Here is a 5906-nt window from a genome sequence, read left to right on the forward strand (position 1 = left end):
AAATTTAAACATTGGTGTTGAAACAGAAAGGTACTAACCCATGGAGATCGGTATCGACCTCCCCACACTTAAAGATTGCACCGTCTTCGGTGCATGCTAAGATGTGCAAGTGGACGGGTGGCTTCAACTAATGCTTTTCTCTATAGATTGTGCAGATTGACTTGCCTGTCTCCCCATGTAAACGTCTTCTGGTTCTCTTCTGGGTGGCCATTCTGAAAGAAAAAAAGGGAAAAAGAGTAACCCAGAAATAAAGATAGGAAAATAAATACAGTATGGGTGGGTTAATGCCAAATAATAAGGGTTTCAATTACATGGTAGCTACAACATGCAAGTGAGAAAATAATAGAAGCCATGGCATACCAGTGGTACAAAATGTACAACAATGGGGAAGAGAGTGGGGAAGGAGAGATAATATAAATTCATGTCAATGCAAAAGTAATGCAGATATAAAAGATTGGCATTGATTTAAATAATATTACTCAATCAGAATTAAACAAGTCATTAAGCACCAAGAAAATACTAGAAAAGTTGTAACAGTTGAATAAGAACATTTGAACACCAGTGGTAAAATAATAAATTTAGAAAAATAAAAATATGCAATGAATGAAAGTATGCAAATAAATAAAATAAAATAAAAGATAAGAAGAATGAGAAGGGAAAGAAATAAAGTAAGAAAGAAAGAAGAAAGAAGAAAAGATAGAAGAAATTAAGATTAGAGAAGAAAAGATAAGAAAATTGGCACTAATCTAGATAGGTTGTGTGACGCTGGCGACACGGTCGCATGGGTGACGCGGTCGCGTGGTGCGCAATAAGGTCAGGCGACGCGGACGCGTGGGGCATGCGATCGCGTGACTTGATTTGTGCTAGTGGCGCGAGTGCAGCCTCGCGGTCGCACAACTCTCTGTTCGAAACTTGGTATTGCCAAAATCCAGGGTGACGCAGTCGCGTGGTCGACGCGATCGCGTGAGTGGTCATCATGGGGATATGACGCGGACGCGTGAGCCATGCGTCCGCGTGGGAAGGCGTGTGCGGTCAGCGCCAGTCCAGCACCACTCTCGCACAACTTTCAGTCGTGCACCCTTCATACGTCGATTTCCAGGTCACGTGGCCGCGTGAGTGACGCGGTCGCGTGGGAGCCATTTTTCCCACATGACACGGACGCGTCAGCGACGCTGCCGCGTCGCGTGCGTGCTTCTCTTTTTTTTTTATGCAAGAAAAATGCAGAATGCAGTGTTAATATGAATGTGCTGCAAAACTCCAAGTTCAATATAATAAAATAAAATAAAAACAAAACGAAATAAAATTGAAAAATGAACGATCATACCATGGTGGGTTGTCTCCTACCTAGCACTTTTAGTTAAAGTCCTTAAGTTGGACATTGGAGGGGCTTCCTGTTATGGCGGCTTATGTTTAAATTCATCCAAAAATATCCACCAATGCTTGGAATGTCAATAGCCTCCGGGATCCCAAACTATGCACATAAAGCCTTTGAGCAGCTTCAAACAGATTCTTAGGCTCCCGGGGTGACAACTGTCAAAGCAGATTCCAGGATCCCAAATCTTGCTTTTACACCCGTCTTCTTGTTGATCATCATGATTCCATCTGGGTGGTTTAGCGTTATAATTCTCACTGAAGCGTCCAAACAACTTCCTAGACCCATTCAATTGAGCTTTACACCAACCCTTGTGTTTAAACTTAAAGCTTCCAACCATAATGAACCTTGCAAGACAATTCTTACCACTGACCATCTTTCTCTTACTCTTAATGCCACAAAGAGCTCTAAGTTGACCATCCGTCTCCAGTAGCCCATATTCAAGTGGAATCAGAAAGCTAAGGGATATGAATTTTACCCACTTGAATGTTGTGAAGGATGATGGCAACTTAGGGGGAGGGGTCTCTAATAACTTTGGCAAGGTGATTCCAAGCTCCACTCCCTTGTTCTCTTTGACAACTTCCACCTCTTTGCAAGCTTCTTCAATATCAACCTCTTCCTCTTGGTAGCTCACCAAGGGCATGGGAGGTTGTACTTCTTCTTCTTTAATCTCCATCTTTTGATCAACCTCTATAAAGTCTTCAACCATGATCTGCCTTGGAGGTTGTACACCCTCCTCAACATCAAATGCAACTGTCTTGGAAGGAGACTCTATGTCTTGACTTTCCAATGGAGGTTCAGCATCTCCTAAGTCTTCAACCACTTCTTCCTCTTTAATAATTACAGCTTCCCCCACTTGTTTCAGTACAAAATCATGCTCTGTACTGTCCATTGGAGTTTCTAGTATCTCCTTCATGCTACGTTCTTTATTAGATTGTCCACATGAAGCCATAGGGGTTTCTTGAGTGTCCGAACATTGGGAAGCTAATTGATTTATTGCTTGATTCAATTGGTGAATGGTTGCTTGAAGTTTTGCACATGTTTCCTTGAGTTGCTCTGTTGATTCTTGGCATGGTATATATGGAGGTGGTGGTTCTTGGGAGTAATTGGGTTGGAATTGGGGTGGTTCTATATATGGTTCATATGGTTCATAAGGTGGTTGGTATGGTGGATGAGGGTTAGGGTCATATGGAGGTAAATGGTGGAAAGGGGCTTGTGAGTATGGTGGTCCAAAGTCATGTTGTGGAAAGAGTTCATAGGCATATGGTGGTGGTTGTTGATAGTCCATTGGAGGTGGTTGTTTCCATGAGGGTCGATTAAATCCTTGTGGCTCCTCCCATCTTTGATTGTTCCAACTTTGATGCCTGTTCTCATTGTAATTTCTTCTTCCTGCAACATAATTGTAACCAGACTCATAACCAAAGGGGTGAGAGTTCATAGTAGTAAGTAAAAATTAAAAACGAAAATAAAAAACAATTTTAAATTAAAAGGTTATTTAAATTTTGAATTTGAAAATTAAATTTTGAAATTTGAATTTTTAAATTTTGAATTTTGAATTTTTGAAAATTGAATTTTGAAATTTGATTTTTGAAATAAGATAAGATAAGATTTTTGAAAAAGATTTGAATTTTGAAAATTGAAATTCGAAATTTGAAATTTGAGTTTTAAATTTTGAATTTTTTGAATTTAATGAGGAAAGGGAAAAACAATAAAATGACACCAAACTTAAAAATTTTTAGATCAAAACGAAGAAAACAGCTAAGAACAACTTGAAGGTCAAGATGAACACGAAGAACAACTTGAAGATCAAGATGAACACTAAGAAAAAAAATTTTTCGAAAAATTTTTAATAACTAAATAAAAACCAATAACCTCTTAATTTATGAAAAAGCAAAAATAAAAACAAATAAACAAGCAAAAAATAAAAATATTTACAATAACCAATAATAAGGCACACGTTTGCAATTCCCCAGCAACAACGCCATTTTGACGTTAGGATTTTTGCCAATAAAGAATTTCATAAAAACAGTCGCGTTGTAGATATAGTCTCTAAACCGACAGAAATTCCTTCATACAAACGTTTTGATTGTCACAAGTAACAAACCCCTAAATAAATTGTTAATCGAAGTATTCAAACCTCGGGTCGTCTTCTCAAGAAATCACAGGGAGGTGTTCTTATTATTGGTTATGAGTTGTAAATTGGGGTTTTGGATTAAGGTAAAAAGTTAGTTGAATGACAAGTAAAATAAATAAATAACTGTAAAATAAACTTTTGGCAAGGTATGAGAAAGTGGAATTCCTATCCTAGTTATCCTTATCAGGTGTGAAGAGAATTGGGTTTTAATCCCACTTTGTTAACCTCTTAACTATGAAGGTAAATCAAGTGGACTGATTAGCTTGATTCTCAAGTCCTAGTCAACTCCTATGGAGAGACTAGCTTTAGAGCAATCCTAGTTCAATCAGAATCTGCCAATTTCAATTACTTGCTGAGTTTGATAACTCAAGTGTTACCAATCACTTGACCCAAGTCAAAAGGAAGAAAATATCTAGATTAAATTAAAAGTATTTATAAATGAAGCAAAGCAAAATTAAATCTGAAAATACCTCGAATTGCATTCACAAAAGAACTTAAATTTGACATGGACATTCATAAATTAAAATTGAGAAAAGAAATAAAAGAAACATTGAACCTGGGATTGAGAGTCACTCCTAAAACTAAGAGAAGTCCTAAGTCTTAATCCTAAGAGAGAGGAGAGAACCTCTCTCTCTAAAAACTACATCTACTCCTAAAATTGTGAATGTGAAAGCCTGTTTTTTTTAATGGATGCATTCCCCCACTTTATAGCCTCTAATCTGTGTTTTTTGGGCTGCAAACTAGGTCGGAAACAGCCAAGAAATCGCTGGAGGAGAAATCTGTCACGCTGGTTTTTCGTCACTGCGATGTGTCCGCGTGGATCACGCGTTCGCGTCGCCTAGCGTCAGAGAAACTATGGCATATTATATATCAAATCGAAGCCCCGGACGTTAGCTTTCCAACGCAACTGAAATCGCGTTGTTTGGTCCTCTATAGCTAAAGTTACAGCCGTTTGAGTGCGAGAGGGTCAGGCTGACAGCTTTGCAGTTCCTTCAACTTCTTGTATTCCTTCCACTTTTGCATGCTTCCTTTTCATCCTCTGAGCCATTCCTGCCCTGTAATCTCTGAAAGCACTTAACACACATATCAAAGCATCTAATGGTAATAAGAGAGGATTAATATTAGCAAAGATAAGTCCAAAGAAACATGTTTTCAATTAAAGCACATAATTAGGAAGGCAAATGTAAAACCATGCAAATAGTATGAATAAGTGGGTAAAGAGTAGATAAAAACCACTCAATTGAGCACAAGATAAACCATAAAATAGTGGTTTATCAATCTCCTCTTTTGAGTTGGTTTGGGACACCCTTTGTGTTGGTTGTCCATTTGGCTCCAGGGAGGCATATGTCCTCTAGGATTTTGTCCAAGCTCTGATTTGGTCTCATCATTCTCCTATTAAAGGAGTCTGGGTCATCTTACAATTAAGGCAACTTGAAGATCTCCCTTATTTTGTCAGGGTGGGTGTGAACAATCTTCCCTCTGACCAGAGTTCGATAGTCATAGAATGCGGTTCCAGCTATTCTCTGCATGTCTGTCTGCCACAGATTAGAGTAGAATTTCTGAACCATGTTTCTTCCCACCTTTGTCTCAAGATTAGCTAGGATTTCCCAGCTCCTGTTTCGAATTTGCTCTTGGATCTCCAGATATTCGTCTTCTTTCAGATCGAATTTAACTTCCGGGATCACTGACCTTAGACCCATTATTTTGTAGTAATGGTCTGAATGTTCTTTGGTTAAGAAATTCCCTTGATTCCAAAGTGGCTTTGGAATATTCTCTTTCTTGCCTCTTGAATTGGTTTGTTTTCCCTTAGGAGCCATGATCTTGGTGGGTATTGGCTTAGTGATCACAGATAAACACACCAAACTTAGAGGTTTGCTTGTCCTCAAGCAAAAGAAAGGAAAGGAGAGGGAGAGAGGGAGAGCCAAGTTCGAATTGTGGAGGAGAGGGGGGCCGAACGAGGATTTAAAGGGGAGGGGGGTGGGTTTTCGAAAATTTTTAAAAAAGATATGATAGAAAATGTGATTTGGAAAAGATAAGTATGATAGGAAAAGATGTAATTTAAAATTGAAAAGATATGAAAGATATTTGAAAATGATAAATTTTTTTTTTAAATATTGTGAAGATTTGAAAAAGATATTGATGAGTTTAAAAAAAGAATTTGAAAAAGATAGATTTGTTGTGAAAAAGATTTGAGAGGAGATTGAAGAAGAATTGAGAAAGATTAAGATATTTTTAAAATTTTTTTGGAAAAAAGTTTGAAAAATGAAAGTATGGGAACATGTTTATGCAAGAAAAATGGATGGAAATATGAAATTTTGAAAAACATCAAGTTGGGAACGAAAACTTCCTCCCCTCCACAATCTTGGCGTTAAACACCCAACTGCTGCATGTTTTGGGCGT

Source organism: Arachis ipaensis, chromosome B10 (assembly GCF_000816755.2).
Source record: "Arachis ipaensis cultivar K30076 chromosome B10, Araip1.1, whole genome shotgun sequence".
Lineage (NCBI taxonomy): Eukaryota > Viridiplantae > Streptophyta > Magnoliopsida > Fabales > Fabaceae > Arachis > Arachis ipaensis.